Source organism: Ambystoma mexicanum, chromosome 1q (genome assembly GCF_040938575.1).
Source record: "Ambystoma mexicanum isolate Mex_15411 chromosome 1q, UKY_AmexF1_1, whole genome shotgun sequence".
Taxonomy (NCBI): Eukaryota; Metazoa; Chordata; class Amphibia; order Caudata; family Ambystomatidae; genus Ambystoma; species Ambystoma mexicanum.
The window spans coordinates 1,036,220,551-1,036,242,085 of NC_090922.1; positions in this window are offsets into that span (position 1 = coordinate 1,036,220,551).

Below are 21,535 nucleotides of genomic sequence, written 5' to 3' on the forward strand. Positions count from 1 at the left end.
ATGACGCAGACAATCTGGCTACTGGCCATGACTGCTAGGGACGAGAAACGGTGTTAAAGTGGCTATGACTACCTGGGACTGGCTTTATGGTAAAGTTATTCGAAGGTAGGATAGGTTTGAAAGGGAAAAAAAGTGCGAACCAGGGGTGCTAATGGCCTTTATCCACCATTTCAGGGGCTGTAATGGATGATAATGGTCCATAGCCCTCCTTATTTATTTATTTATTTATTTATTTATTTATTTATTTATTTATTTATTTATTTATTTCTAACGCACAAATGCCCGTAGACATCAGGCTGTGTGGTTACAGTATTCGTTGAGGAAGATGAGGTGGAGGAAGACAGCTTACTACTTGCTGAGAAAGGAACAACCTTTCTGAGAACATTGCTGTCATTTGATTTGGTGTAGCGGCGCATGGAGGTGGTCCCGTAGGAGTACTGTCCAGGTAGTCTGCGATTGAGTACAAAACTGCACTCAGTGCATTTCACTTTGGTAGCTTTAGCCTTTGGTACACTCCCAACAGTAGCAAAGAACTGGCACCCCCCATGATTCGATCTTGGTGCTAGAAGTAGGCACTTCCTCTACCTCATCATCTTGGTCCTCTTCATTGTCTTTGAAAATACAGCACTTTTTTTGTTGTGAAGGTCCTCCGGCTGGTGGTGGTGGTGGTTCTTGGGAGGACGGATGGCAATAACCGGTGCCATTTGTAAGATAAATAGCAGTTTTGATAAAATTCTTCCAAGTATGTACTGTGTACTAGATTGGTAATGGATAATGAGTGCGAAAAGGTGAAGGAGGTGAGCAAGGGAAATTTTGAAGTTGAAAGCTCCTAGATCAGTAGAAAATGCAGTTCCAAAATGTCTTCGAAGCACAGATACGATCAAGAAAGTGCAGACGCCTTCGCAAACACGTCACCATTCTAAAAATGATGCTAGAAAGTGGTAAATGGAAGAGTTTTAAGGTGAAATTTTGTAAATTTTACAAAAATATTGCTTATTGGCTAAGTATGATATTAGTAAGTTGTTGGAAAATAGCATGCACTGGTAATAACCCATGAAATTCACTGAAAAAACTTTGTTAAAGGGACGTTATGGTTAAGTTGCACTACTAAAAACCTATGAAATTCAGTGAAAAAACTTTCTTAAAGGGACATTATAGTTAAGTTGCACTAATAAAAACCTATGAAATTAAATGAAAAAAACTTTGTTAAAGGGACGTTATGGTTAAGTTGCACTAATAAAAACCTATGAAATTCAGTAAAAAAAACGTTGTTAAAAGGACGTTATGGTTATAAGTAAAATCGAAAACCCTCTGAAGTTCACCAGTTATGGTAAGCTAAGCAACCGTAACTCGCGCCACCACCATACACTGCTAAGACTAACACCCAGGACATCAAAGATGACATCATAAATACCATTGATGACATCACTGATGACATCAAATGTGCATTTACTTTTCATACAAGGGGTTGTGAATGTAATGTTGGCAAAAAACTAATCAGGGATTATCGGGAGATGTGTAATAAACTACATACTTCATTATGCAATGTAGTGTTCTAAAGAACAAATAAATAAATAAACAAGTTTGTTTTAAAATGACCAAAAAGTAGGTAATAAAAATTAGTGATATCTGTGTCCGGTCCACGGACAGTGTCCTGATTGGCCAATCGGCTTGCGTGATGTTCGCGGACACGCAACGTGTTCGCTGATTGGACAGCATGGAGCGTGAAGTGCGTCAGATTTTCGGTAGCGCCTGCCATCTTGGATTCACGGTCGTCCGCAGACGGTGCGGTGAAACTTTGTTCAAAATTTGTATTGGGAGTGTATGAGATAGGATGAAAGTTGTGTTTTTTTATGTGTTAGACGTTCTTTTTGTGTTCGATTTGTCTGCAGACATCACGTTCTGAAATGTTGTAAATAAACTGAATGGGGGGGTGTTCTGAGGACTCAATATGTGTCCGTTTTGTTCGCAAGCAAACTGAAACTGTTCTAAGAACACTTGCATTGTCCTGAAATATTCGCAAATAAACAAAATGGGGGTGTCCTGAGGACGCTGTCTGTATTGTTCTCTGTCAAGTTGAATGTGTTCTAAGAACACTTGCGGTGTCCTGAAATGTTCGCAAATAAACAAGATGGTGGTGTTCTGAAGATGCTTCTAAGAACACTCGCCGTGTCCGTGGAATGTTCGTAGGGGGTGTCCTGAGGACGCTGTCCGTATTGTTCTCTGTCAAGTTGAATGTGTTCTAAGAACACTCGCGGTGTCCTGAAATGTTCGTAAATAAACAAAATGGGGGTGCTCTGAAGACGCTTCTAAGAACACTCGCGGTGTCCGGGGAATGTTCGTAGGGGGTGTCCTGAGGACGCTGTCCGTATTGTTCGCTGGCAAGTTGAATGTGTTCTAAGAACACTCGCAGTGTCCTGAAATGTTTGCAAATAAACAAAATGGGGGTGTCCTGAGGACGCTGTCCGTATTGTTCTCTGTCAAGTTGAATGAGTTCTAAGAACTCTTGCGTTGTTCTGAAATGTTCGTAGGGGGTGTCCTGAGGATGCTGTTCGTATTGTTCTCTGTCAAGTTGAATATGTTCTTAGAACACTCATGGTGTCCTGAAATGTTCGCAAATAAACAAAATGGCGGTGTTCTGAGGACACTGTCCGTATTGTTCGTTGTCAAGTTGAATGTGTTCTAAGAACACTCGCGGTGTCCTGAAATGTTCGCAAATAAACAAGATGGTGGTGTTCTGAAGATGCTTCTAAGAACACTCGCGGTGTCCGGGGAATGTTCGTAGGGGGTGTCCTGAGGACGCTGTCCGTATTGTTCTCTGTCAAGTTGAATGTGTTCTAAGAACACTCGCGGTGTCCTGAAATGTTCGCAAATAAACAAAATGGGGGTGTTCTGAAGACGTTTCTAAGAACACTCGCAGTGTCCTGGAATGTTCGTAGAGGGTGTCCTGAAGGCATAGTCTTTATTCTTCTCTGGCAAGTTGAATGTGTTCTAAGAACACTTGCAGTGTCCTGAAATGTTCGCAAATAAACAAAATGGGGGTGTCCTGAGGACGCTGTCCGTATTGTTCTCTGTCAAGTTGAACGTGTTCTAAGAAGTCTCGCGTTGTTCTGAAATGTTCGTAGGGGGTGTCCTGAAGATGCTGTTCGTATTGTTCTCTGTCAAGTTGAATGTGTTCTTAGAACACTCATGGTGTCCTGAAATGTTTGCAAATAAACAAAATGGGGGTGTTCTGAGGACACTGTCGTATTGTTCATTGTCAAGTTGAAAGTGTTCTAAGAACACTCGCGGTGTCCTGAAATGTTCGTAAATAAACAAAATGGGGGTGCTCTGAAGACGCTTCTAAGAACACTCGCGGTGTCCGGGGAATGTTCGTAGGGGATGTCCTGAGGACGCTGTCCGTATTGTTCGCTGGCAAGTTGAATGTGTTCTAAGAACACTCGCAGTGTCCTGAAATGTTCACAAATAAACAAAATGGGGGTGTCCTGAGGACGCTGTGCGTATTGTTCTCTGTCAAGTTGAATGTGTTCTAAGAACTCTTGCGTTGTTCTGAAATGTTCGTAGGGGGTGTCCTGAAGATGCTGTTCGTATTGTTCTCTGTCAAGTTGAATATGTTCTTAGAACACTCATGGTGTCCTGAAATGTTTGCAAATAAACAAAATGGGGGTGTTCTGAGGACACTGTCCGTATTGTTCGTTGTCAAGTTGAATGTGTTCTAAGAACACTCGCGGTGTCCTGAAATGTTTGCAAATAAACAAGATGGTGGTGTTCTGAAGATGCTTCTAAGAACACTTGCAGTGTCCGGGGAATGTTCGTAGGGGGTGTCCTGAGGACGCTGTCCGTATTGTTCTCTGTCAAGTTGAATGTGTTCTAAGAACATTCGCGGTGTCCTGAAATGTTCGCAAATAAACAAAATGGTGGTGTTCTGAAGACGTTTCTAAGAACACTCGCAGTGTCCTGGAATGTTCGTAGGGGGTGTCCTGAAGGCATAGTCTTTATTGTTCTCTGGCAAGTTGAATGTGTTCTAAGAACACTTGCAGTGTCCTGAAATGTTCGCAAATAAACAAAATGGGTGTGTCCTGAGGACGCTGTCCGTATTGTTCTCTGTCAAGTTGAACGTGTTCTAAGAACTCTTGCATTGTTCTGAAATGTTCGTAGGGGGTGTCCTGAAGATGCTGTTCGTATTGTTCTCTGTCAAGGTGAATGTGTTCTTAGAACACTCATGGTGTCCTGAAATGTTTGCAAATAAACGAAATGGGGGTGTTCTGAGGACACTGTCGTATTGTTCAATGTCAAGTTGAAAGTGTTCTAAGAACACTCGCTGTGTCCTGAAATGTTCGTAAATAAACAAAATGGGGGTGCTCTGAAGACGCTTCTAAGAACACTCGCGGTGTCCGGGGAATGTTCGTAGGGGGTGTCCTGAGGACGCTGTCCGTATTGTTCGCTGGCAAGTTGAATGTGTTCTAAGAACACTCGCAGTGTCCTGAAATTTTCACAAATAAACAAAATGGGGGTGTCCTGAGGACGCTGTCCGTATTGTTCTCTGTCAAGTTGAATGTGTTCTAAGAACTCTTGCGTTGTTCTGAAATGTTCGTAGGGGGTGTCCTGAAGATGCTGTTCGTATTGTTCTCTGTCAAGTTGAATATGTTCTTAGAACACTCATGGTGTCCTGAAATGTTCGCAAATAAACAAAATGGGGGTGTTCTGAGGACACTGTCCGTATTGTTCGTTGTCAAGTTGAAAGTGTTCTAAGAACTATCGCGTTGTTCTGAAATGTTCGTAGGGGGTGTCCTGAAAACTCTGTCCGTATTGTTCGCTGGCAAGTTGAAAGTGTTCTAAGAACACTCATAATGTCCGCGGACATTAAAAGTTTCCATAGACCATAGTTGAAATGTTTGACTCTATGGATGTGATATGCTGCAGTGGTTGTTGCCAGGGCATAGAGTCTTGGGTGCATGGCCATTTGGCCATGCACCCAAGACTCTATGCCCTGGCAACAACCACCGCAGCATAACACACTCATATTTGCTTAGAACTTTGGGTGAAAAACAAATGTATAAGGAACACAGGTATTAGATACTATGGATGTGATATGCTCCTATGGTTCTCCTTATTATTGTATACTTACTGTTTGGTCTAGTAACCGGAGTACATGTATTTCTTGTTAATTTCTGTGATAAAAGAAAATAGCATGTTAGTATTAGTATTTTGTAATGACTTATTACATTGTATAATCAATATACTTTTTTTTGGACCCTCATATTTAGTAGATTACAAATCAGAGTACTGTGCAATTTGCTCAGTTTCTGAATTTGTTGCTAAAATCATTGGGTCTGTGGGAGAAAAAAAAATCCATGTTGGATTAAAAAAAAACCTTTTTCTGTTATGCTACAGTTTATTTGTTTGTTTGTTTTCAGTGTTCACTTGTTGTTACTGGCTAATGCTTTATACTTTGGCTTGTTGTATTTTTTTGGAGCAGTAACATATTATTTATTTGTTTTGATATTATACAATTTTGGAGCAGTTAAATACCAATTGGCGTATTCTAACTGTCTATTTTTTTATATATTTTAGTGGTATTGATTTATCTATTTGGATATTGTTAAATTTTGGGACAGTTAGATACCAATTGGCATATTCTAACTGTGTATTCTTTGGTCTAATTTAGTGGTATTCATTTATCTGATTAGTTGTTGAAGAATCTTTGAGCAGTTAGATAGCTTTTGGAGTATTCTAACAGTTTATATTTTTTTTAACACAAGTTTACTTAGGGTTTAAATACAGTTTAGTTATCAAATTTTGGTTTTAAGAACATCAAATAAGCATTTGTAAGATTTCCTGGTAATCTCTGCTTTAGAGTAATGGTACTATCATTACATTCAAACCATCCACATTTCTTTTTTATATATGCAGTGTAGTGCCCTGAATTGGTTGTGGCTCCTGTGTGGTAGATTATACCTATTGTTGTGAAGGTTTTCTTACCAAGTGATATTTGACCATGTGTGAATCCAGTCAGCTTGCAGTTGTTTTTGGTACCATCTGCATTGTAACATAGAAGCATTAGTATTATGTATTTACTATGTGTTTGTATTAGGAGCGATTATCTGAATTGCAGGTACAGCATAATCTACCATGGTTTGCATTTTGTACAAGTCACTGAAATGGAATGGATTCACAATTTGGCATTGATATATATATGAAGCGTTCATTGGGGATTTCTTCTTGTGTCACATTGTTGCAGAGAGTGCATGTATGTTTCCACATGTATGAAATCTGAAAGATTTCATTTATAGGTATGTTTTTGTTTTCCAGTACTTGTAGTAAGTACATTAGAAATTCTAGCACAGTAGTCCAATTGTTGTCTTATTCCATAAACACTATACGTGTTGTCAGGATTGTTTGCTGCATTTCTGTGAAGTACTAACATTTGCAAACACAATGGGGGTAATTCATAGAAATCAGCGCACAAGTGGCGCACACGGCTGGCGCACAGTGTGCGCGTGCGAATCCCTGTGCCAGCCGCGTGCGCTAAAATCCATTTCCGCACAGCTTATTCATGGATTCCAGCTACCAAAACCAGCCGTGGCGCACAGTGGTGCAGCGACCCTGCAGCAGCGCCAGTTACGCCCCCAAGAACGCCTCTTGCGCAGGGAAAAGCCATCAAAATCCCCAATCCAACGCAAAGGGCTGCGCTAACCCTGTACCAGCATGGCAAGCGGGCTATGTGTATCACTGGGGTGCGCGGGAAGTTCCACACGCGATTTCAGCAGGGTACGCGTATTTCAGGGGTGCCCGGGAAGTTCCACACGCGATTTCAGCAGGGTACGTGTATTTCAGGGGTGCGCAGGAAGTTCCACACGCGATTTCAGCAGGGTACGTGTATTTCAGGGGTGCGCGGGAAATTCCACATGCGATTTCAGCAGGGTACGTGTATTTCAGGGGAGCGCAGTGAGTTCCACACGCAATTTCAGCAGGGTACGTGTATTTCAGGGGTGCGCGGGAAGTTCCACACGCGATTGGCCCCGTGCGAGCAGGGTACGCGTATTTCAGGGGTGCGCGGGAAGTTCCACACGCAATTTCAGCAGGGTATGTGTATTTCAGGGGTGCACGGGAAGTTCCACACGCAATTTCAGCAGGGTACGTGTATTTCAGGGGTGCGCGGGAAGTTCCACACGCGATTTCAGCAGGGTACGAGTATTTCAGGGGTGCGCAGGAAGTTCCACACGCGATTCCATCAGGGTACGTGTATTTCAGGGGTCCTGGGGAGTACTACACGTGAATTGGCCGTGTGGGTCCTCCCAGGTGTTCGCTCTACAACCTCCACGGCCCCTGCAGGCAGCCCACACCACGGGGGACTACCCTGCACCCCTGCTCATGTCCCGCAGGCAGCCCATCCACCATGGGCATGCCCCCCAGCCAAGCCACATGTCACCTTGCACTACTGATCAACAATGCATGTCTCCCAGTACCCCCACACCCCAGCAGTCAGGGGCACCCTCCACCAGGCCCCCACTCCTGTCTCCCTGCACCCCAACCCCCAGCACTGTGGGGCACCTGCCAGCAGGCCCCCACCCATGTCCAACTCATGTTCCCCACCCCTCCCACCCCCCAGCACTGTGGGGCACCTGCCAGCAGGCCCCCACCCATGTCTCCCACCACCCCCAACCCCAAGCAGTGCAGGGTCACCCTCCACCAGGCCCCCACCCATGTCTCCCACCACCCCCACCCCCCCAGCACTGTGGGGCACCCTCCACCAGGCCCCCACCCATGTCCAACTCATGTCTCCCACCACCTCCACCCCCAGCAGTGCAGGGGCACCCTCCACCAGGCCCCCGCCCATGTCCAACTCATGTCCCCCACCACCCCCACCCCCCAGCACTGTGGGGCACCTGCCAGCAGGCCCCCACCCATGTCCAACTCATGTTCCCCACCCCTCCCATCCCCCAGCACTGTGGGGCACCTGCCAGCAGGCCCCCACCCATGTCTCCCACCACCCCCGCTCCCCAGCAGTGCAGGGTCACCCTCCACCAGGCCCCCACCCATGTCTCCCACCACCCCCATCCCCCAGCACTGTGGGGCACCCTCCACCAGGCCCCCACCCATGTCCAACTCATGTCTCCCACCCCCCCACCCCCCAGCAGTGCAGGGGCACCCTCCACCAGGCCCCCACCCATGTCTCTCACCATCCCCACCCCCCAGCACTGTGGGGCACCTGCCAGCAGGCCCCCACCCATGTCCAACGCATGTTCCCCACCACCCCCACCCCCCAGCACTGTGGGGCACCCTCCACCAGGCCCCCACCCATGTCCAACTCATGTCTCCCACCACCCCCACCCCCCAGCAGTGCAGGGGCACCCTCCACCAGGCCCCCACCCATGTCTCCCACCACCCCCACCCCCCAGCACTGTGGGGCACCTGCCAGCAGGCCCCCACCCATGTCCAACTCATGTTCCCCACCACCCCCACCCCCCAGCAGTGCAGGGGCACCCTCCACCAGGCCCCCACCCACATCTCCCACCATCCCCACCCCCCGGCACTGTGGGGCACCCTCCACCAGGCCCCCACCCATGTCCAACTCATGTCTCCCACCACCCCCACCCCCCAGCAGTGCAGGGGCACCCTCCACCAGGCCCCCATCCATGTCTCCCACCACCCCCACCCCCCAGCAGTGCACAGGCACCCTCCACCAGGCCCCCACCCATGTCTCCCACCACCCCCACCCCCCAGCACTGTGGGGCACCTGCCAGAAGGCCCCCACCCATGTCCAACTCATGTTCCCCACCACCCCCACCCCCCAGCAGTGCAGGGGCACCCTCCACCAGGCCCCCACCCATGTCCAACTCATGTCTCCCACCACCCCCAGCCCACAGCACTGTGGGGCACCTGCCAGCAGGCCACCACCCATGTCCAACTCATGTTCCCCACCCCCGCACCCCCCAGCACTGTGGGGCACCTGCCAGCAGGCCCCAACTCATGTTCCCCAGCCAACATGTCATTACAATCTAGATCCCTGGTCCCTATGGTCAGCCTCCAAATGCAAAACACCCACCCGAGTATTGCATCCACCCACTCATAATTGGCAATTACATGACAGAAAACCAATTGCAAGTTTCGAAACAAACACATGTCCCTCACATACACCCAATGGGTGTCAGTGAATCTCAAAACCCATATCATGATATGCATGAAACCAATGAGATGATACTACACATTGAAGTTCGATAAAAAAATATGTATTAAAGGAAACATAAATAGAATCAAAAATAAAGAAACAGAAATGGGAATGTACAAAAATGAAAAGAAGCATGTCCGTGAAAAAAAGCAAAACCAAAAATCATAATCCAAAGTAATGGTGTCCAAAGTCATGGTCCACAAAAGAAAATCCAATGGGAAATAATAATTGAAAGCCATTGCTCCATGAGTAAATTGTGAAAGAAAAATAAAATCCAACAGTGAACTATGTACAGACGAACAAGCCAGGGTCCATTATCCCAACAAAATAAATGAAACCTATCTAACTACACTAACTAATAAAATAAACTATATACAAAAATGTGGCCAATGTCCAAAAGGTCCAAAATAAAGCAAAAAACAAAGGTAACCTAACACTACCTACATAACTATGTACAAGGGCAGCGGGCTAGTCTGACGGCTCACTTTTGGATGTCCCGGGCCAGGGCATCATCGAACTCCTGCTCAATGTCCCGGAGGCGGTCCTCCTCCATGGCCCAGAGGGTCCGCAGGGCCGTCGCCGTGTCCACCTCCAAACCCCTGCGGATTGCCTTGAGGCACTCGGCCCGCCTCAGGGCCCTGCGCATGGAGTTCTCCTCCCTGACCATTGTGAGCCGTGCCTCTTCCGCCCGCTGCCGCTCCCCATCTATGGCGTGGCCCAACCACTGCCACACGGAAGACACTCTCTGTCCTGGGTCCTCCTGCCCTCCGGCCGATGCCTGCCCCTCCGATGTTGAAGGCCCCGAGCCTTCATGGCTCCCACCACATTGCTGCTGCTGCTGTGCCTCTGCCTGTGCACTGCCTCCTGCTGCCTGCACATCCTCCGCCGGCTGGGGTGCAGTCATTGATGTGGCCACCTCTGCTGGACGTCCGACTCCCGACTGTGGCAGGGATGCCTCCTCCACCAGCCTGGCCGCACCGTCAGAGGCAGCTCCACAGGGCACCCAGGTGACTGATGGGTGGGAAGATGGCACGGAGGACGACTGGCACGTAGGGGGTTCAGTTGAGGAGGGGGTCGTAGCAAGCCCCAGCAAACGGAGGAATCCGGACTGGGTGACCTGTCCCAGCAGGCTGACGTGGTCAACGAGCCATTCGAGATGACGTGCAGTCTCCTCATGAAAAGACTGCACGTCACCTCGCATGGTCCGTTGACGCAACGCCACACCAGTCAGGGCAGGCTCAACCCGGACCCGGATAGCCACGTCCGCAGGCAGAGGAAGGCCAGTTGTCGTTTGCTCATCCCCTGCCTGAAAACGGGTCGGGACGTAGGCATCCCTGCTGGTGCAAGATGATGCAGGGACAGGATCAGGGACATGATTGCACACAGGCACCTCTGCGGCGGCCTGTGCTGCCTCTTGTCCCTGGTCCTGTACTGCACCACTAACACCAGTGGGATCCCCACCTCCAGACCCCGTCTCTGTTGCTTGCACGGCCTCCTCCTCCACCAAACCCCCACCAACCTGGATGACTCCGTGCCATCTTCCCCATTGGGCCCTGTGGGGTCCCAGCTGCCCCTTCTGCTGCCGAGGAGTCCAACTCCAACCTCCACCTCTTGGACCTCCCCCCGGCAGCTGCGGCCTGGGACGACGAGATGACAACATGGGACGGGAGCCGGGCCTTGCGTCCCCGGCTGGCGGTGGGATCCCCGCCGCTGTGCTCCACAGCACCTTCTCCGCCCTCTTCATCAGTTGACGCTGCAGACAGGGAGAAATAAAACACAGGCATCAGGGCACTGTACAATGGACACATACACACATGACAGTTGTACATGAGTGGCATTGGCAAACCTCAGACATGCCATCACAATCCCCAACACACATGTCATTTCAACTCGCACACATGAGCCATACCACAGCCATATTGCAACTGCCAGCACCATCCATACCCATACAACAGCATGAGCAGGCAAAGCTGAGCCAGACATCACATGCAACACAGGAAGTGCACCACACATGTACACACAACACCACACTTGCATGCATGTGTACACCTCTGCCAAGTGTCGCAGTGTTCGGATGGGCATCCATGTCACAACTGCCAATCAGGCTTCCACATCCGGCTGTCACATGCATCCATGTTGCATCACTGTTGCACCCTTGTCAAATACACACAAATGCACATGTACGCAGTGCTGATACATGCAGCTGAAAACAACATACATGCGTGACATCACGGAGATGTCTACTTACATACACATTCATCCAAACATGTGTGCCCACACAACTGCATTTGGCATGCAAGCCTACACACACAAGCACGATCCATGTCTCACACATTACAGCCCTCGCATGTGTTAGCCCCATGGCCCTGTACACCCCCACCCATACTCGAACCCATACAAACAGATGTGCAACCTGCACACTACTGAAACATCACCACACGCACAGCTCACAATCAGGATGCATGTACACTTACCGCTCGACTCCAGACGGGTCTGCCTCTCAAGGACCTGGACGTGGAGCGCTGGGGATATGCGTTCCAGGACCCTCATCTGATCTTCCGACAAGTGGCCCTGGCGCCCCTTGGCATCCGCTGCCTTCAAGAGGCGCCGGGCCTTGTTCAGGGTCCTGGACCTGAAGTCCTCCCAGCGCTTCTTCACATGTTGGAAGTCGCGGGCTGCCACCCCCTCCGCGTTGATGGCAGTCACAATGTCAGTCCAGATCCGAGTCCGTCCTTCCTTGACGTCGCGGGAACTTCCGAAGAGGGCATCATACTGCCACAGGACTTGCTCCACCAGGACACCAACTTCGGTGGCACTGAAGCTGGTGCCCCTCTGCTTCTCTGGCCGGGGGTTGTCAGTGGTGCCAGATGTTGCAGTGCCCGACATGACAACCCCAGAGGCAGGAGTGGGTGGGCAACTGGGTCCTGGGGCTGGGCTGTGGAGCGATGGAATCCCATTCAGGAGTCTTCGGTTCCAGCAGGGGTGGTCACAGCAACAGCACCCCTTGCTGATGTGCAGGCAGAAAATGGCAGGGCACGTGGGCAGCAGGCAGTCAGGCAGCAGCAGATGGCAGGTGGGAGCGTGCTCGGGGCTCTGGGGGGCAGTAGTTCGGCCTTATGGGCAGGAGCGTGGTCTTCTGTGTGCTTACACGTGGCCAGCTTGATACGGAGTGATTTGGCACGTGAAAATTCGGCACGTCAGCGTGTAATTCGAGGAAAGGCCCTTAGCGCGTAAGCGCGTCTGCACGCATACGCAATTTCATTTGACAGGGTTAAAGGTGAGTGGGCCCAGCAGTTCGCTGTATGTGCCTTTCGTGGAGACCGACGTGTGTTGCTGCTTCCTGGTGTTTCACAACTTCACAGCTATCAAGGACGTATCTCTTCTTTTGGCAGGGATATTGGCTACGCGTGTTTTTCTGCATCGCGCTAGTCAGACGGTGAGTCGCACACGCTCTTTTTCCCACTGCGGGTGCCCCTGTTTATCGCACCCATTTTCAATGTCATATTAGCCTGCGTGTCCCACGCGTACGCGTTATTCGTGTTACTGGGTGCCACCGCGTACTGCGGGAGGTTGAATCCATGCACGTAGGCTGCAGGGTTGCATGCACGGTTTTACTGCAGTTTTGGGGTGCCTGAGCGTTGCATGACCCGTCACCACATCGCCGGGGTCGCATACAGCCTTGCAGGTGCAGGGGGGCTGTTAACATCTTGCTTCCCACCCCCTTCACCCCAATTTCCCAGGTCAATTGTGGTGTACACCTCCCATTGGCACCACTCCATCTGTGCCAGCACTACTACATCAGTGCCATGGTTGGGAGGCCACCAAAGGTGAGGGGCGCCACAGCTGGGCGTCCTCCTCGTGGCAGGTGTGGTCGGGGACGTGGCCGTGGTGACCAGGGAGTAGGGGGACTCCAGGGTGTCCAGGGCGGCCACAGAGGGGGAAGAGGCAGGGGTGCGCCACTTGAGCACAATGTTGTGCCATGTGTCGGTGCAGTCATGCCACCACCCCCTGTGGTTCCAGGGGATGCAGCTCCTGCATCTGGCACTGGCACCCATTTGACCCGGCAGTCCGTTCCATCGACTACCACGGGCCCAAGGGTAGTAGTAGCTGCAGGTGCAGCTGTGGACACCGCCACCCAGGCTCGGGGTCTGCCAGTGCAGGCTGCGTTGGCACTTGAAGAGCCCTTGGTAGATCTCCAACAGGCCAGGGGGGAAACCATAGGGGCAGGCCGGGCTGCTCAGACCAAGACACGTGTCCCTGGGGCAGTCATGTCATCTGCTGCCCCGAACAGCCGGGTGTTGGCAAGTGCAGGGGCAGATGCACCCAACAGCACCCCGGTTGTGAGTCTGCCAACCAGGACTGTTGCGGTCAATGACCCTGCCACAGCTGATGTTGCTGCGCAGGGTCCATTAGTGGGCACCCAGCTGCCACTGACACAAGTCAGGCCTTTGGTCATCCCTCCACTTGCCACTCCCTTGGCTCAATCCACCGAACCCACTGGACATACTGGTCAGGGCGGCATTAGCCAGCCAGGGTCTGCGCCACAGTCCAAGAGGAGGAAGGTTGCACCTGCAGCACAGGCTGGGACCCCACACACAGCCACAACCTCCTGCACGTCGAGGAAGATGCCTTTCTGTAAGCAGGAACTGGACTTCCTCGTGGACTACGTGCGGGGCCACAGCCGATACATGCTAGTGTGTGCCAATAGTCAGACTACGGCTGCCCAACGTGACACCCACTGGAAGCATGTTGCGGAACATGTCAGTTCATTCGGCCATGAGGTGCGCACGGCGCAAGAGTGCAAGAAGCGTTGGAATGACATCAAACGCAGCACTAAGGCTAAGCGTGCCTCTAATTACAACTTGACTCTGGTGACTGGCGGTGGGCCTGCACCAGAGGAGGAAGAGCTCACTCCGCATGAGGCTCTCGTTGCAGAGTTCATACCACCTGAATTGGTCGAAGGAGTGGGAGAGATGCTGAACTTTGATGCGCAGTCCAGTGAGTGTTGATGCGTGTTTGTTGAGGACGTGTGTGTTTCACTTGTGGGATGTGTTGTGCATGATTGCCGCTACATGTGACGTGTACATGGTTCTGATGTGTAAGTAATGCAAAGCTTCCGTCATGCATGTCTCCTCTGCCTGCATGCGGGGACTTCATGTAGGCATGCTCCCTTGCCCCTCCTCTGCCACTCTGCACCCCAGTTCCACCTTTGCACTGGTCTGCTTCAATCTTGCCAATGTGTACTTTCTTGTTCATGTGTCCTGTGTAGATGCTAACTTCCAGCGTAGAATCTGCCAGACATATGCCGTGTGGTACAGCTTTAGTACTCGATGAAGGGTATCTCACTTGTACTGTGCATAGGTCAGATGTCCCGCAGGGACATGAGTGCCCATTCTTGCTCCATGTGCATTGCACGCATGCCCCTATGTGCCCTTGACTGGATGACCACTGTAATACAAGTCCTTGGTTACATACATTGCCTGCCATCTCATCAGCCTTCTCATGTCAACTGTGGCTCAGTCCTGCGTTGCACAAATGTTTAGGGTCTGACAATCTGTGTGGCTCACAGGCCTCAGCCTGTTCAATGGCCAATGACTCTGTCCAACTGTTGTTTTGTCTTCTTCACACATGGGCGGAATCCAGAGTTTTCATCATGTGTCCTGCTTATTGTCCCAGCATCATTTGCAGTGTTGTCACTTGAATCACATTAAGCTGTTGATGCCAGACAACACTGCCTGTCAATACACAGGTGTATGGTCAGCCTTTTGATACCATGCTGGGCATCCCAGCTTTGGTACTGGGGTGGAGGGGTGCTTGGCTTCTAGATATGGTACACATTGAATGCACAATGCACGTGATGTCTGAATTTGACATTGCACTGCCTTCACATTTCCTGGCACACACCATGGAGTCCTTGTACATGTAGGTAGTGAGTGACGTACACATTTTCTGCACTGCATAGACCCACTTCCATGGAAACTGCCACCTTTCAACAAGTCTGATCACAGAAGCTATTCAAAGTTGACCCAGCATGCATGCCAGGTTATGTGTTGTGTGTCACATGTCTGCCGGATGCGTTTGCTGTCGGTGTGTGTGTGTGTTGTGTGCTTCTGACATGTGTAGGGACCTTTTTTCTCTCTATTTTTCAGGTGATGACGCAATGGAGGCGGAGGATGGTGTTGTCATGCCAGACACAGGGTTGTTACCACCACATCAACCCGGCACTAGTGGTGGTCGTGGGGTGGTAGGCCACGAAAACCCCCAAGTGCTGCAGTCCATCTTGTCTCTGGCTGCCTATGAGTCCAGCCTTGATGACGACTCTGACGTCCATGTTGAGTTGGATGAGCATCAAGTCCATGTGTCAGGGGTGAGTGATTCTGATGTGGACACTCCTCTGTCTGCGACCCCTGCACTGAGGGATCAGACAGTCTTGGTTCCTCTGCCCGTGGTGGATCGGGACGCAGGGTCACCCTCCACACCAGTCACTTATGTGCCTGGGACATCACGTCGACGGGGCATGTAGTCGTGCAGCCGCGGGTGGTGCCAACACAGCGAGGACCCCCGGTCCTTGGGTCCTGCAGGGGTCAAGCCCGGCAACGCAGTCGCCGCGCGAAACCGCAGTATACTGAGTGGGAGCAAGACATGACTGCCAATTCCGAACGGCAGGGGGCAGCAATGGAGAACATCGCTGAGAGCATGGAGCGTGTGGCCCGATCTGTGCTCCCCCCTGCTAGGCAGGTGCTTCTCCAGCAGCAGGTGGCACGGTCCACGGCCCGCTCGCTCAGGCTGGGCATGGCGGCCTCAGACAGGGCACGCCAGGCTGAAATGTCGTCTCTGCGTCAAGCAATTGCTGCTCACGCAGAGGCGCACATGGATGCCCTGAGGGAGGAGTATGCTTCCCTCAGATCCACTCTGGGTGTCCTTATGATGTCCCAGAGGCAGCAGGCAGAGGAGAGGTTTGCACAGCTTGAGCGTACCATCTCGGCTGAGCAGCGGTTGTCCAAACAGGCCTTGCAGGAGGAACTCCGTGTTACACGTGCTACCTTACAAGAGGAAGCACGTGTATCACGTGAGGTTCTGCATGCAGACCTACGTCACATCGCCACACATAACCAGGCTCACCGGTCCGGCAGACTTGCTGCCGACGAGGGGTAAGCTGTGGCTAGGCATGGCCAGGCTACTGTGCCACGTCCTCCTTTCCAGGATGAGCCAGACTTGGACGACCATCTATCTCCCACATAGGTCGGGCTGTGCAGGCGTTGAGCCCATGGAGGGTTTTTTTTTGGCCCAGCATCATCGCATGTGGATGTTGAGCAGCACCCTGTACCTCCCCCCTCCTGGGTGCCTCCCCTCCCCCCGGGTTGTATGTGGCCATTTTTGATTTTTCTTTTAGTTTAGTTAGTTAAGTTTCTGTTTGATAGTTAGTTTAATTAGGTAATGTAGGTTTTCCATTGTTAGTGTAATTAGTTAATAGTTGATTTAGTTTAAAATTGTTTGTCTATTGTGCTTTCATGTGACGGTGCGGTGCTTTGTGGCTTTTGAAGGCATCCACTGTCTGTTCCAGCTGGGCCCTTCAGGCTTGTCTTGTGTATGTGTTTGCTGCTTGGGGTCCTTGACTCACATATGCCACTCCTGCCTCCCTTATCCATGGGCTCGCAAGGATGTTTCGGTGTCACAGACTTTTACACAAGGGCTTTGGACTGTCATATCTGTGGCATGTCTGGTGCTGTGTGACTTGTGTTAACACCCCTAGTGGGGATGATTTTGGTTTTATTGTCCACTGTGCAGCTTTTGCTAGATGGGGTGTGTCATGATTAATGTGTACATTAATTGCTATGCATTGTGTAGTATGTTTCTTATCTTTACTGTACACATTCTTATTGCATTTCATGCTGTAGATAGTGTTCCACACTTTGGATGTGGAAGATGGACTGATGGTGTGATTTATGATGTGACTCTCTGACATGGTCAAGTAATGAGATGCCTGATGAGACACACACAGATGACTTTGGAGCATTAATCATGTGTTTCATGCCCTTTCTGCAGGGGGATAAGCCTCCAGAGCACCTTTGCCAGCAGACATGGCCCATTGGACGACGGAATTCTGGACACGTTTGTTGGTGCCCACATGCACATGTGTGCACAAGCAGAGGCACAGGGATTGCAGACTTACATCCTAGACCTGCTGACGTGTTCCAAGGAACTCCAGGCAAAGTGAGCAGCACAGGGGGGCCACAACACAGCAAAGCTTGCACCAGGCGAGTTGCACATGCAGGCTTAGTCACAGCACTGAGGGTGAGCTTAGACGAATATTGGTGTTGAAGCACACAATGCAGCTCACATGTGTTGGTGGACTGATGGCTGTTGATTGTAAGGTTGTCTGGGACACGTGCAGGGGCAGTGGCACATACGCTCCGGTACACCAAGGTCCATTGAGGCACTTGTATCAACCATGTAGCCTTCCAAGACATGGAAAGGGGCAGCTCACAGGGACATACAGCAAGAGACATACTCGGGTGCAGTGCATATCATTTCCATGTACTTTATGATAAATGCACTGACAACTTTGTTTCGGTCATGGTGGTACGCAACTTGCTCAGAAGTCATGGCTTGCTATATGGGTCTGTCTGCTTACCCAGGGAACATTGCATGTTGTGTGAATTGTGACACATTGGTGTTCCATTTGCCACGCACCCACCGGCGGCTGACTTACTGCATTGACTAATATATGACCCGTCACAGGGGTAATGTTACATATGGGTGCAAAGCATCTACACCAGATTGTCTGTTTGGAGAGTAGTTTGTTGCTATGGGGCATGTTTGGTGTTGTGTTTTTGTGTAATTGGCACGTACAGGTTGTTGACTGTGGCTCTCTTTGCAGCATTGCAGTGCTCCTGTAACTGGACCTGAGAGTGTGCAGGCAGGAGGCCAGCACTCAAAACCAGAGCTAAGTGTCTTGTTGTTTTTCTTTCAAACTGCTCTGCATAGGCTTGCTGGGGAGTGTACTAATGCATGGATGTATGTGTGGTTCAATTTGATATGTTTTTTCCCCCTAATCACCCGGAATCCTAGGCAATTTTGAACTCTGTACCCTCTACCCGGTGTTCTTGCTTCCCGTTCCTATCCAAGCAACGTTCCCTAACCCTCTTTCCCCGCTGGGGTTGCGGATGCCTGTGTAAGCCCCGAACTTGCAGGCGCCAAAACCCTAGAGGGGGTGGTTGGTTCGTACCACTCCTAAGCCTGGACTACAGAAGGCCATGACAATGATGTCCAAGTTTGTTTGGATTGTGTATGTGTTCATGCAGGTAGTACATTTTCGTGCATTCCCTGGTTTCATGTGTCATTCCTCCTCCCCTCTCCTGCCACTCATTCCAGTCATCCAGTGTGTCAACACCTGTCCCGACTGCATATCCCTGAACCTCCTTCCCCACCAGGGTCTCAGGGGCCTGTGTGAGTTTGACCTTGCAGGCACCCAGGACACGGTGGGGGTGGTTGTTTCGTGACACTCCCGGGCCTGTACACGGGACCTGTGACAGTACACATCCGTTCATGGTGCATCATCCTATGTCATGTACCACACATGGTTCACATCCTGTTGTGACATTGTTTTACTGTGCTACCTTGGTTGTTGCATCATTGTGGTAGTACTTGGCCTTTGTGAGGTACTGCTACGTCAAGTCATCTACTGGAGGGTGTTCTGGTTCGTTTTTCTGGCTTGGATTTTGTCATTTTGGAAATGAGTGTGGATTCTGAGGGTGCAGGCTCCTTTTTACACACAAGGTGGGAGATGATGACGAAGGGTAAAGGTGATCCTGTGGCCAGGTGGAAATGAGGTTTGAAGGCTCCATGACCCAGGTGCAGTTGTTCAGTGGGTCATGGTTATTTGTGAGGGAGGGGGGGGTTGTTGTTGATAGTTGCCTTGCCCTGCAGTGTGATGGGAACTCTGACATTGTAATGGTGGTATCCTATGTACATGTTGTGTTCTGCTGATCAATGCATGTTCATGTGTTGTGTTTACCTTTCAGGTGCGAGGGGATAGTTGTGGTTTAACATGCTGGGGTGTACACATGGTGAATGTTCACATGTGATGTGTAGAGAACACTGATGGTCACTTGAGTGCACATGCATATGTGGAGTGCATGTCCTTGCAGAACCACACACTTGCACTCTGATGCACTACATGTACTCCCACCCTTGCATATCCACGTGTACACTGTTTGCCCTCTGGTGGCCACTGTGTCCCTGCAGCACATGTTATGTGACCAATTATGGATCCAGTACATGCCTAATTTGGTTTTTGATGCGGTCTGTCACTTAGATGTGATGCTCAGGGTGTGCATCACACACAATGGCTGTTCACTGTGCAGTGCACTGAGCAGTGTGTTGCAGGAGTAAGACACAGCACACAGAAGCTGCAGTGTTGATTTTGCAATGCACAATGTGCATGTATACAAGCATTCATTGTTATGTTACGTCTACAACTCTTGTAATGCATTTTGAAATGACTTATTTTGGGTGGGAGGTTGTTGGTCTGTCATTTCTTCTGATTCCAGGTCAGGCATCATTGTCTGATGCCACTGTAGATTTTGGACATGGCAATGTGTACCTTATCGTTACTGTGTTGGTGTATGGGTATTGCTTGCCATGTCATGTTGTGGTTTGGGAGGGTTTGAGTGACATGACAGTGATGGCCATGGCCTGTTTTGCAGGTGTGTGTCATTCACACCTTGCATGTCAGGGTCATCCGCTTCTCAGAGCAACTAGCTGGGGGTAGATCTCTCTCCGCGGCAGGGCCCTCCCTCTGGAACAGCCTTCCTGCCTCACTTGAACTTGAGGGGAACCATCTCCGGTTCGAGAAGCACCTCAAGACCTTCCTCTTTGCTTCTGCTTTCTCTCTGCCTCTCCCTTGCAGAATTCTTCACTGGAACTGCACTGGAGCTACAACTGGGCCACTCTCACCGACCTCGGTCCCTGGCCCAGCCACTCTCCACTTGCACTGCCTCCCTGGCAACCCCTGCACTGCGGGACTGTCTCTCTATCCCTACAGCCCCCCCTTCCCAGCACTTGTCTGCACTTACCTTTGCAGTTGCCACCAGCCGACCTTTGTATTTGTTTTTTGGTCTACTTCCCCTGTACTGCACTCCCCCCCTCCCCTTCCCCTTGCACTTTTCCCTTCCCCCTACCCCTGCACTTGCACAATCTAAATAGCACCTGGCCTAGTAGTACTGTTGTCTGTCTTCCCTTGTTCCCCCCTCCCTGCATCATCGCACCTTGAAATACTTGTGTATAGGCCATATCATATCATATGTCATATGTGTGCCTTTTGGTCACACAGGATAGCTTGTGTTTAAGTAGCTAGGGATGCAGACGATGTGGCACTTCCATGGCAACTGTCTCAGGGTGGTAGGGTTGTGACAGTTGACTGTCTCTTTGTCATCATCGATTGTCACCTGGTATGTGCCAGGCCTGTGTGCACTCCGCAGGGGTGGGAGTTTAGGTGAAGAATGTGGCCACAAGCTGGGTCCGGGCTTCCTCGCCACATGCCCTGTCCCCTCCCATGGGCAGCGCCTGTGGTTGGGGATGTGGGGGCACCACCATGTCCACCGGGACACCCTGCCGTGTTGCAACATTGTGCAGGACACATGCTGCCACAATGATCCTGCACACTACTGGTGGTGCATAGGGTAGTTGCCCGCCAGAGCGGTCAAAGGAGCGGAAACGTGACTTGAGCACTCCGAATGTGCACTCCACTATGGCCCTGGTTGCAATATGGGCGGCATTGTATCTTACCTGGGGTGGTGTGGTGGGGTTCTGGATTGGCGTCATCATGTGGTTGCTCAGAGGGTAGGCACTGTCCCCTGGGGAGGTGATAATAGTTGAGATTATTAGGGTTTGGGTATTTGTCTGTGTGTGACTTGCATGCATGTGCAAGGGCATTTGTACTCACCTAGGAGCCATGTGTCGCCATGCTGCCCAGCTCCCAGAGCCCGGCTCAGGGCGGACATTCTGTATATGAAACTGTCATGGGTGGAGCCAGGGTAGTTTGCATAGACAGAGGTGATGATTCCCTTTGCATCACATACCACCTGTACGTTGATGGAATGCCAGTGCTTGCGGTTTCGGTAGATGTGCTCAGTGGCCCTAGGTGGATGTAGGGCCACATGGGTGCAATCTATGGCACCGAGCACTTTGGGGAAGTGTGCCACCCTGAAAAAATGCAGGACAACGGCCTGCCTTTCTGCGGATGTTCTGGGCATGTATATGTGCCTGCGAACTGAGGGGCGCACTGTCATGATTGCCAGTACCTGGTGTAGGCAGCGTGACTGCGTGGCCTGTGAGACCCCCCCCACTATGGCAGTAGTC